At 44.9% G+C, this 12,966-nt stretch overlaps 1 pseudogene; it reads right to left on the minus strand.

Annotated features, from left to right (window-relative positions):
• Positions 1-7,699: 7,699 nt before the first annotated feature.
• Positions 7,700-12,966, minus strand: part of LOC119361307 — a 28,433-nt pseudogene continuing 23,166 nt past the window's right edge.

The following is a 12,966-nucleotide window of genomic DNA, read 5'->3' on the forward strand; positions in this document are numbered from 1 at the left end:
GACCCGATCTGGATCGGGGCATCCCTCGCGCCCGATCTCGCTCGTCGTCGTCCTCCACCGCCCCCAACCACTCCGCCTCCTCCACTCCACTCCCTGACAGGCCGCTGCGCACGAACCGCGTCGCCCCGTCGCGGGCACCGCTGGCCGCATGCGTCCTGCCGCCTCTACCAGCCGCCCCGTCACCCTCGACTCCTCGTCACCGGAGCCACCTCGCCACCTCGCCGGACTACCTTCCTCGCCGGACCGCGCCTCCCCGCATCCTCGACGCTGCGTCGCCGGACCGCCCGCCTTCATCCTCCTCCACAACCGGCCTCCTCACGCCTCACCGCCCCTCTTCTCTTCAACGCTGGTGAGGCCACCGGCCGCCTGCTCCCCCTGCACTCTGTCGTCGATTCGACGGCCATGTCGACCGCATTCGCCCCCTGGCCACTCGCCGCCGCTGTGCGTGCGCACATCCGCGCTCGGCTGCGCCCTGGCTCGCCGGTGCGTGCCCACGCCCCACCGCACGCCCCGGCTCTCCTCCACCCCGCCCCAGGTGCCGCTCGCCGGCCCTGGCCGAGGCCCCCCTGCTCACGGGTGTGCCCAGCCGAGGCCACGGCCTCGCCCTCGATGGGCGCCCGCACCCAGTGCCCAGCGGCCGCTTACCCGTGCGCCCGTTAGGCCCCTGGGGCCTATGACAGATGGGCCCCATGCCCATAACGTTTATAAAAAAAAGGGAATTAAATATAAAAATAATAAATAAAAAAATGATTTAATAAAATTAATAATTAATTAATTAATTATCTAATGAATTAGTTAAGTTAATTAATCCGGTTTAATTGATTTAATTAACTAGTTAGGTTAATTAGATAGTAATTAAATTAACTAATCTATTAACCTAAACAGCGAATGACATGTGGGTCCCACTGGACCCACATGTCAGGTTGACTCAGTCAACCCTGTTGACTGCTGACGTCAGCATGACATCATGCTGACATCATAAATACATTTTTTTCGAATTAATTAAATAAATAATTAAATTCCAAAATTATTAAAATCTTTTAAAATTCATATCTTTTAATCCGTAACTCGGATTAAAATATTTTCAACATGAAAGTTGCTCAGAACGACGTGACGATTCCGGATACGCGGTCCGTTCGTCCGCCACACACCCCTAACCTATCGAACCCGCAACTTTCCCCCTCCGGTTCATCAGTCCGAAAACGCGAAACACCGGGAATACTTTCCCGGATGTTTCCCCCCTTCGTCGGTATCACCTACTACCGCGAATGGGCACACCTAGCATCGTTACTTGTCATGTCATGCATCGTTATGCATTTGTTTGCATTGTATTCATTGTTTCTTCCCCCTCTTCTCTCCGGTAGACTACGAGACCGACGCTGCTGCTGCCCAGTTCGACTACGGAGTTGACGACTCCTCTCTCTTGCCAGAGCAACCAGGCAAGCCCCCCCCCCTTGATCACCAGATATCGCCTATTCTCCTCTATACTGCTTGCATTAGAGTAGTGTAGCATGTTACTGCTTTTCGTTAATCCTATTCTGATGCATAGTCTGTCATTGTTTCTACCGTCATTGATACCTTACCCGCAATCCTAAATGCTTAGTATAGGATGCTAGTGTTCCATCCGTGGCCCTACACTCTTGTCCGTCTGCCATGCTATACTACTGGGCTGTGATCACTTCAGGAGGTGATCACGGGCATATACTATATACTATACACTGTTACATTACCTGTGATGCTGTTCGGAGTTGGGGGCTGAAGGGGCAGGTGGTTCCATCCCGGTAGAGGTGGGCCTGGGTTCCCGACGGTCCCCGACGGTTACTTTGTGGCGGAGCGACAGGGCAGGTTGAGACCACCTAGGAGACAGGTGGGCCTGGCCCTGTTCGGCGTTCGTGGATACTTAACACGCTTAACGAGATCTTGGTATTTGATCTGAGTCGGCTACGAGCCTATACGCACTAACCATCTACGTGGGAGTAGTTATGGGTATCCCGACGTCGTGGTATCAGCCGAAGCACTTCAGACGTCAGCGACGTAGCGGCGCGCGCCGAATTGGACTGGAACGCCACTAGGCTAGGTCTGCTTTCGGCCGCCCTCGCAACGTGCAGGTGTGCTATGGGCGATGGGCCCAGACCCCTGTGCGCTTAGGTTTAGACCGGCGTGCTGGCCTCTCTGTTGTGCCTAGGTGGGGCTGCGACGTGTTGATCTTCCGAGGTCGGGCATGACCCAGAAAAGTGTGTCCGGCCAAATGGGATCGAGCGTGTTGGGCTATGTGGTGCACCCCTGCAGGGAAGTTAATCTATTCGAATAGCCGTGATCTTCGGTAACAGGACGACTTGGAGTTGTACCTTGACCTTATGACAACTAGAACCGGATACTTAATAAAACACACCCTTCCAAGTTCCACAGACAACCCGGTGATCGCTTTTCCGCAGGGCGACGAGGAGAGGATTGCCGGGTAGGATTATGCTATGCGATGCTATTGGAGATGCTGCTTGGAGATGCTACTTGGAGATGCTACTTGGAGGACTACAATCTACTCTCTTCTATATGCTGCAAGACGGAGGCTACCAGAAGCGTAGTCTTCGATAGGATTAGCTATCCCCCTCTTATTCTGGCATTCTGCAGTTCAGTCCACTTATATGGCCTCCTTACACATATACCCATGCATATGTAGTGTAGTTCCTTGCTTGCGAGTACTTTGGATGAGTACTCACGGTTGCTTTCTCCCCCCTTTTTCCCCTTTCCTTTCTTTCTGGTTGTCGCAACCAGATGCTGGAGTCCAGGAGCCAGACGCCACCGTCGACGACGACCCCTACTACACCGGAGGTGCCTACTACTACGTGCTGCCCGCTGACGACGACCTGGAGTAGTTAGGAGGATCCCAGGCAGGAGGCCTGCGCCTCTTTCGATCTGTATGCCAGTTTGTGCTAGCCTTCTTAAGGCAAACTTGTTTAACTTATGTCTGTACTCAGATATTGTTGCTTCCGCTGACTCGTCTATGATCGAGCACTTGTATTCGAGCCCTCGAGGCCCCTGGCTTGTATTATGATGCTTGTATGACTTATTTATGTTTTAGAGTTGTGTTGTGATATCTTCCCGTGAGTCCCTGATCTTGATCGTACACATTTGCGTGCATGATTAGTGTACGATTGAATCGGGGGCGTCACAATTCTATTCGAATCAAGATGTTTGATGGCATAATCAGAACTTTGACAGATGTTCGGTATATTCCGAAGATGAAGAGAAATCTTATCTCTATGAGTGCCCTTGATGCAAAGGGATACAAGTATTCAGGTGGAGATAGTGTTTTGAAAGTCACCAAAGGTTCCCTTATTGTGATGAAAGGTGATTTAAGTTCGACCAATGGTCTTTATTACCTTCGAGGTTCTACCGTTTCAGGTAACGCTACTCCAGCTATTTCAAAGAATTCTGATGGTGATGCTGCTAACCTTTGGCATATGCGTCTTGGACATATGAGTGAACTTGGTTTAGCAAAGTTAAATAAGAGAGGTCTCCTTGATGGATATGAACCTGGTAAATTGAAATTTTGTGAGCATTGTATCTTCGGCAAGCACAAGAGGGTGAAGTTCAATACTTCGACCCATACAACTAAAGGTATTCTTGATTATGTGCATTCTGATTTATGCGGACCATCTCGCAAGAAGTCATTAGGTGGTGCTAGTTACATGCTGACTATTATTGATGATTATTCGAGAAAAGTTTGGCCTTATTTCTTGAAGCATAAATATGAAGCATTCTCAGCTTTTAAGGAGTGGAAGATTATGGTTGAAAGACAAACTGAAAGGAAGGTAAAAATACTTCACACTGATAATGGTATGGAATTCTGTTCTAAGCAATTTAAGAATTATTGCAAGTCTGAAGGCATTGTCAGACATTACACCGTTCCTTATACTCCTCAACAAAACGGTGTTGCTGAGCGTACGAACATGACCATTATTTCCAGAGCCCGTTGCATGTTATCCAATGCAGGTTTGCATAAGCGTTTTTGGGCTGAGGCCGCTTACACTACTTGTTATCTCATTAATCGTTCACCATCTATTGTTCTTAATAAGAAAACTCCAATTGAGGTATGGTCTGGTTCACCTGCTGATTATTCACAGTTGAGAGTTTTTGGTTGCACTGCTTATGCTCATGTTGATAATGGAAAGTTGGAGCCTAGGGTTGTTAAGTGCATCTTTCTTGGTTATAAGTCTGGTGTTAAAGGTTTTAAACTGTGCAATCCTGAAACCCAGAAGGCTGTTATTAGCAGAAATGTTATCTTTAATGAATCTGATATGTTACATGATGTTTCATCTACTAATGTTCCTGTTGAGAGTGAACATCAGCCTACTATTCAGCAGTCTACTGTTCAGGTGGAGCATGTTATTGAAACATGTGATACATCTCGTAATGAAATTGTTGATGCACATGATGAACCCGTCGTTGATGATGAACATGTCACTCCCACTCCAAATCAGCCTATTGTTCCACCCAGTTGGAATCTTGCCCGTGACAGAGTTAGACATGGTATCAATAAACCTGACAGGTTAATTAAAGAGTGCAATATTGTTTCTTTTGCTTTATCTATTGCAGAAGAAATTGAAGGTAATTCTGAGCCTTCTTCATATTCCGAGGCTATTATTTCTGGTGATAGTAATAAGTGGATGACCGCTATGCATGATGAGATGGAATCACTTGAAAAGAATGGCACTTGGCATTTAGTAAAATTGCCTAGAGAGAAGAAACCTATTCGTTGCAAGTGGGTTTTCAAGAGGAAAGAAGGTGTTTCTCCTAACGATGAGACAAGATATAAAGCAACGTTAGTTGCTAAAGGTTATAGCCAGATTCCAGGTATTGACTACAACGAAGTCTTTTCTCCTATTGTGAAGCATAGCTCTATTCGCACTTTACTCAGTATTGTTGCCATGCATAATCTTGAGCTTGAACAATTGGATGTTAAAACTACATTTTTACATGGAGAATTAGAAGAGGATATTTATATGGAACAACCTGAAGGTTTTGTTATTCCTGGAAAAGAAAAGCTTGTCTGCAAGTTAAAGAAATCTCTTTATGGATTGAAGCAATCCCCTAGACAGTGGTTCAAGAGATTTGACACCTTTATGCTCTCTCAAGGTTTCAAAAGGTCTAATTATGATAGTTGTGTTTATTTGAAAACTGTCAATGGTTTAACTATTTACTTGCTGCTTTATGTTGATGATATGCTTATTGCTGCAAAGAGTATGTCAGAGATTAATGAACTAAAGAAGCAATTGAGTAATGAATTTGAGATGAAGGATTTGGGTGCAGCAAAGAAAATACTTGGCATGGAAATATCCAGAGATAGACCGTCTGGAAAAGTATATCTAAGTCAGAAGGGATATATTGATAAAGTTCTTCGTCGTTTTAATGTGCATAATGCCAAGCCGGTGAGTACTCCGTTAGCTGCACACTTCAAATTATCATCAGCTTTATGTCCTAAGTCAGATGCAGATATTGAGTACATGTCTAGAGTTCCCTATTCAAGTGCAGTTGGTTCACTTATGTACGCCATGGTTTGTTCTCGTCCTGACTTATCATATGCATTGAGTGTTGTCAGTAGATACATGGCTAATCCTGGAAAAGAGCATTGGAAAGCACTCCAGTGGATTTTCAGATACCTGCGTGGTACTTCTAATGCTTATTTACAGTTTGGGAAAACTGCAGATGGACTTGTTGGTTTTGGTGATATGGATAAGAGAAGATCGCTCACAGGTTATGTTTTCACCATTGGTGGTTGTGCTGTGAGTTGGAGAGCAACTTTGCAGTCTATTGTGGCTTGTTCCACTACTGATGCCGAGTATATGGCTATTTCTGAGGCTTGCAAAGAAGCTATCTGGTTGAGAGGTTTATACACTGAGCTTTGTGGAGATTCATCTTGCCCCACCTTATTTTCTGATAGTCAAAGTGCCATATATCTTACAAAGAATCCAATATATCATGAGAGGACAAAGCACGTTGATGTCAGATTTCATTATATTCGAGATGTTGTTGCTGAAGGCAATTTGAAGGTATGCAAGATAAGTACTCATGATAATCCTACTGATATGATGACAAAGCCAATTCCAACCAATAAATTTGAGCTTTGCTTAGGCTTAGTTGGTATTTCTCATTAGTCCTATGGACTTTGACGCACAAGGTGTTTATGCTGATTTGGATGGAGTTATTCACTTTCTTCGACTACTGGAGGGAATTTGGATCAAGGTGGAGATCGTTAAATTATGATCTAAATTTTAGTACCGTATTGGACTAGACGTAGTACAAACGGTGTGTGCCTTTGTGTTGACGTCGACGCGTATGAGTACAACTCGTTTACTTGTCCTCCAAGGACTCTCATGTATTGCCCTCTTATATACCCCATGTAGTCGCACCTCAGACGGCCTGTCGTCTCGTGCTTGTAATACTCCTCCTCATAGTGATTGCGCCTTCGTGCGTCCGTGGATTTCTCCCGCAAGGGTTTTCAAGTAAAAATCCATGTCTCTTGTCTCGTTTATTTCTCGTTATTATCTAACACTATTCATGTTGCACGTTAGTGCGTAGCCATGTTTTTCACATTATGAGACCTCTTACGGATTATTAGGAAGTAAATTAGGGCATCTCCGATGCCGTGCCGCAAATTAGATACACTAAACGTCTGCGAACGTGTTCGTAGACCCAGATACATGAACTGACCATCCAATCTTATACCTCGAATGTGGCCTTTCCGCAATATACAATGATGATTTCTAACTTAAGATAGCTGCAACCTAATTCAGACCCGCGAAATAACTTTGTAAGAGCTACAACCCTTCCACCAAATAGCTTGCAAGTGTAACCGTTCCACCAAGTAACTGACCAATTAACTATCCACTCTCTTCGTCTCATAATATAGGAGCATTTTTTACACTAGTGATTGATTATTAGAAGGCCTTCCACCAAATAATGCATGTAGTCATTAGAAGGCCTTCCGTCAAATAACTAATAGTGTTAACTTTCTATACATATTGGCCACATGTTTGTAGGTACATGCATGTAACCGATCAATTGTGTGTTAACTTTCTACTCCCTCAGTAAAGAAAAATATGAGCTGCAACCCTTCTGCCAAATAGCTTGTTCACTCTTTTCGCCAAATAGCAGTGGCATTCGGTCATTCTGCACGAACGAAGAGGAGAGAGGCTGTGGCATGGGTACGTGGTGGTTTTGGATCGGCGAGGCAGACATCCAGACTCCGGCAGACCTCCCAAGCTTTGTATTTGATTTGTGGGAATTCGAACACATGGACGTATGTGGCATCACGTTGGATGACAAAAAAGGTCCGGATCACATTGGTTCAGATGTTTGCTAGCATTTTGCGGCACGGTGTTGAAGATGCCCTTAGACCATATATATTGATGAGGTTTTAAACGCAGCAACCAAATAATTTGGGCTATCTATTTTTCTCGCATTTTCGACAGCTCAGGCATATGTTTCTTTACTTCAAAAGCAAAGCAACGATTCTTCAACCTCGAATCTTCATAGATAGTACGAAATCAACATGGTCACACGTTCATGATGCTTTCTCTATAAAGAAATATAAAAGCGGTAGATCACTAAAGTAGTAGAAAATGCGAGGGAGTACTATTCTTATTCTCATTCATAACGCGGGCTAACCCCTAGCACATTGTCCATCTAATGGACCTTATTAGCTGCTACGCAGCAGGCTGTTGTTCTTCCCGCTGAAGATCCGGTTGAGGATCGCCGCCAGCCTCACGCCACCCTGGGCGACCCTCTTCTGAACGACAGGCAGCGCTTTGAAGAAGTACTCATCTGCATGCAATTCAGTTTAATCACAGAGGATTGATCTCATCACACTTTTTCCATAAAATTATAGAAATGATAAATTGTTGACCACTGAGAAGTAAGAACACTAATTCGGTGGTACATGCTCTCCTACCTTCTAAGTTATAGCCTTGCTCAGCGCCCACGTACGCGGGGCACGCCAGCTTCACGCTCTCCTCGGCGTACCTGCAACCATTAGCTTTCGGCCGTCAACTTCTGAAAATTCAGAGTTGCAGCTAACATTAGATTCATGCAGATTGTTGTGATGAGCTTAATTACTTGTCAGCACAAGTTGTCGTTCGAGTATAGCACGCCGCCCACTGTTTACCTTCTTTAGACCACTCGTTCTGTTCGAGAAAGAAAGGAAACTCAAGAACTCAATCAGAATTTTTTTTGAACCGGGCATGCCCCTTTCCATTTAAGATAAACGGAAACACAACAGTATCCGATACAACCAGGAAGCAAGAAAAGGAGGCAGCGAGTTAAACGCACTGTCAGGAAACCCACGGTGCTCGCCCGCCATCGAAACGAACACCATGGGGCGAAAACCTGACAGCACCTACTTAGTTCAAACCTAGCTATTACAAACCAGGGAAAAGGCACACACAACAGTGGTGCCACAAAACAGATTCACGAAACACAGAAAGCATGCAGTTTTCAGAAGTTTCCCATAAGAGGAGCCTGAGACTAGAGTCCAGCACATCTCCCCTCTAGCTCAACCAGGCAAAATGTAGGGCGATGCAGCATCATCACCAGTCACCCAGATAGCACCTCTCCCACGTCTTCCGCTGTGCGCCTAGCCCCATCACACATTGCCATCAACCTGGTTGTGCTCGCTCTAATCATCTCGGTTCCGTGTCGCAATCTTGCCGCTTCTTTCACCGGCTGCAGACCTGCCCAATATAAGAGAAAAGAACAAGTCGAGTACACAATCTCAAAAGGAGATTTGATCAACTGTTTTTCAAAAGTAGCCTTATTGCGCGCCAGCCAAATAGCCCAAGTTACTGCCGCCAGACCAACAATATAGAATCTAGCTCCCTTAGGTAAGAACACATTGCACCACACATAGAATTGCCAGGTGTTATTTGGGCATGTCAGTCCCCAACACAACTCCAACTGCCCTCCAGGCAACACGTGCTACGGGACACGTAAAGAATAGATGAGATGCAGTTTCAACATTGTTACAGAAGGAACATCCAGGGTTCCCCGGCCATTTTCTTCTTCTCATCACCGCTCTTGTGAGCACCGCATCTTGTACCATCTGCCATAAGAAGATCTGGATCTTAAGAGGCAATTTTGCCTCCCAGATCCATCTGTAGTTGCATCCGTGAAGAGGTTTTTCCAGCCATTTATACATAGATTTAGTGGAGTAGTTTGCATTCTTACTCAACCCCCAAAACACCACATCTTCATCAGCTGTAGTTTTTTGCCCCAAGATATGCTCCTGCAACTTATCCCATTGCTCCCTTAGGTTAGGGCATAAACGCCTTCTGAAAAAGGTCGAAGCCTCTACCCTGTCAAATTTTTGAACTGTACAATCCTGGTCTGTACAGATCTCAAACAACTGAGGAAACCTCAAACTAAGTGGGGGCAGCCCATCAATTGAGTCTTTCCACACCCTGGTCAGGTTGCCGCATCCTAGTTTAATCTTTCTTCCCACCATGTACAGCTCTTTGACTTTCACAAGAGCTTTCCAACATGGAGAGTCAGATTGTCTAGGTCTCACGGTTGACACAGACTTGTTTTGTAAATATCTGGCTCTCACCAAGGTTTGCCAAACCCCAGTTTGGGTTTCTAATTTCCACCACCATTTCACCACCAGGCTGATATTTTGTTTCCTAAGGTCTTTGACAGGGCCGGTCCTGAGATTTCGGGGGCCCGGGGCGAAACTAAAACATGAGTCCCTTCATGTATAGTATAAAAATAGTCAATATATGTAAATATATTGATATACTATGGCAAAGTTACAAAGCCACACAACATACAAGATCAACTAATACTCCCTCCGTCCAGAAATACTTGTCGGAGAAATGCATAAAAATGAATATATCTAGAACTAAAATACGTCTAGATACATCCATTCCTCCGACGAGTATTTCCGGACGGAGGGAGTATAACCTTACTAATTATTATGGCATACTCACAAACCAATAATTTTCTAGTATGGTCTATCCTTAGGTAATGTACAATCATTTGATTATCAATGGTCATATTGTAATAATGTGCTAAAAGTGTGTTTAGAAAATTGTGACAACAAATCTTGGAGACATGGCTAAAGGAAAACCTATGATTGAAGTGCTCAGACAAGAAAAGTAAGGCAAGTGATGCAGAAAAAATCATTATGAATATTTGGACCTACTTTATCCAAGACATATATACAAGTCAGATGTTCTTATGCGAAAAATGAGCAACCATGAGTAAGTTAGTACTGCCTGTACAACGCTCACTTGCGCTAGTTAATACGAACTTAACAGTAAACAGTAAACAATAGACCCCTAATATATTAATCAGCTAGATATTTTAAGAGAAAATGCAGTCTTACCTTCCGTCAGGCGGGCAGCCAGCCAGCCACCAAGAGCATGGACTTCAACCACGCAGCAGCAGCAGCGACTACAAACAGAAGCTTTGCCATGAGAGGCAACCTGTCTCCGTGGATGACAACAACAAGACCATCGCAAGTTCATAATCCTGCTGCCCGCGATGGATGGAAAGCCGAAAGAACTCAAAGAATCACACAGGAACAGAAGAGGAAGAGCGGACCGGCTGCGGCATCGTGGATACTCAGATCGAAAGGATGAATCGAGGATGGAATAGGGCCTAATTAATCACGACCTAATTTTCAGCGTTGCCTCGGAGCGACCTCAGCAGCTGCGCTAATACAGAGCACTTTGGCCCAAGTCCAGTACAGAGCACGACGTCCTGGGGGCCCCCTCGGCCTCGGGGGCCCGGGGCGGCCGCCCCCCTGCCCCCCCTCAGGGCCGGGCCTGGTCTTTGACACCCACCCCCCCTTTGCCCTTCGATCTACACACCCTTTTCCATTTGACCAGATAATATCTATTTTTCTTATTGCAACCATGCCAGAAAAATTTCCTAGGGTGCTTGTCCAGCCTCTCTATGAAATTTTTACTCATAAGCCACATGGACATATGATATAAAGAGAGCTGCTATAGCACCGAGGTGAGAAAAGTAAGTCTGCCCCCGCTAGATGCAGCATTACCAATCCACGTCCTGGAGCACTTTAGGTATTTATCTACAATAAACTCCCACACTGAATCCTTTAGAGTTGTATAACTCACAGGCATTCCAAGATATTTGATTGGAAATTGTCCAATCTCGCAGTTAAAGATCTCAGCGTACTTGCTGTCTATGTGAGCATCCCCTCCGATGGTCAGAATCTTACTCTTCTGAAAGTTCACCTTCAATCCAGACATCAGCTCGAACATATACAAGAGGAGCTTCAGGTTTATTGCCTTTTCCACATCGTGCTCGAGGCAAATGATCATGTCGTCTGCGTATTGCAAGACAGCCACCCCATTCAGGACAAGATCAGATGCAAGCCCAGTTAGGAGGCCATTTTGTTGCGCTTCGCTGATCATCTTATTTAAGCAGTCTGCAGCTAGGTTAAACAAAAAGGGAGAGTGGGGGTCTCCTTGGCGCACTCCTTTAGCACTTTGAAAATATGGGCCCACTGAGTTATTTAGTTTGATACTAATTGTACCATTGTATAAGACTTGTTTCACCCACCCACACCAGGTTTCATTGAACCCCCTCATTCTGTGGCAATCTAACAGAAACTCCCAATTAACCTTGTCGTATGCTTTCTCGAAGTAGAGTTTAAGCACCACCCCTACTTTTTTCTTGACATGGGTGTAATTATGAAGCTCATGTAGAGTCATGATCCCATCCATAATATTCCTCCCTTTAACAAAAGAATTTTGTGACAAGCTTATCAATTTGTCAGCATATTTTACTACTCCCCAGTCCATAGTTTTAGTGATCAGTTTATACGGACACCTAAGGAGACAGATAGACCGAAACTGCTGAATACGTTCAGCACCTGACACTTTAGGAAGGAGAGTGATCACCCCATAGTTAAGACGCTGCACATCAACCATTCCAGCATGGAAGTGGCTGCACAGCCGCATGATGTCATTTTCAACTATGCTCCAGCAATGTTGATAAAACTCCACAGGGATGTTATCAGGGCCAGGTGCTCTATTAACATCCATCGCAAACAAGGCCTCTTTCACCTGCTCCTCTGAGAAGGCTCTGGTCAGATCATCATTATCCTCTTGAGTAAGTTTTTCCGATTCATCCCACGAGTTAGGATCCATGTGAAATAAGTTGCCAGGGGCTGGGCCGAAAAGGGTTTTATAAAACTCCGTGGCATGTGAGATAAGGTCATCAGTACCTTCTATCTCGACATCACCACATTTGAGGGCATGAATGGTATTCTTCCTTTTTCCCCCATTTGCAATTTTATGAAAATAATCTGTGTTCAAATCCCCTTTGAGCAGCCAACGCTCATGGGATTGTTGGAGCCATAAAATCTCCTCATTAACCAGAATCTCATGAAGTTCAAAATTAATATCCACCTTTCTACTATATATCTCAGGGGTCAATGGTCCCTCTTCTTCGAGCTCCTCAGGAGTGGACAGTTCCACTCTTAATTCCTCTTTTATCTACTTGGTATGGCCGTACTTGTTGGAACCCCACCCTTTGAAGAAGGTTTTAAACCTTTTTAGTTTGATATTAAGAATATCAATAGGATCTTCAGCTTTAACCGCTTTGTTCCAGATTTTCTCAACTAAGGGCAGAAAATCCTCATTTTAAAGCCAGGCCAGATCAAACCTAAACTCTCTAGGTTTATGTGCCTCCCTGCCCATGTCTCCTGAGGAGAGAAGTAGGGGGTTATGGTCAGATAACTCTCTAACCAGCTTTCTAACAGTTACCAATGGGTACAAGCTTTCCCAATCACTAGACATCAAAATCCTTTCTAGCTTTTCCAAGGTGGGGTGGGCCTGATTATTAGTCCATGTATATTTCCCTCCACTGCAATAAACCTCCCTCAGGCCATACAAATTGATGACAGAGTTGAACATGTCCATAGATTTATGGCCATGTATTTTT

The sequence above is a fragment of the Triticum dicoccoides genome, chromosome 2B (assembly GCF_002162155.2).
Source record: "Triticum dicoccoides isolate Atlit2015 ecotype Zavitan chromosome 2B, WEW_v2.0, whole genome shotgun sequence".
In the NCBI taxonomy this organism is placed as follows: domain Eukaryota; kingdom Viridiplantae; phylum Streptophyta; class Magnoliopsida; order Poales; family Poaceae; genus Triticum; species Triticum dicoccoides.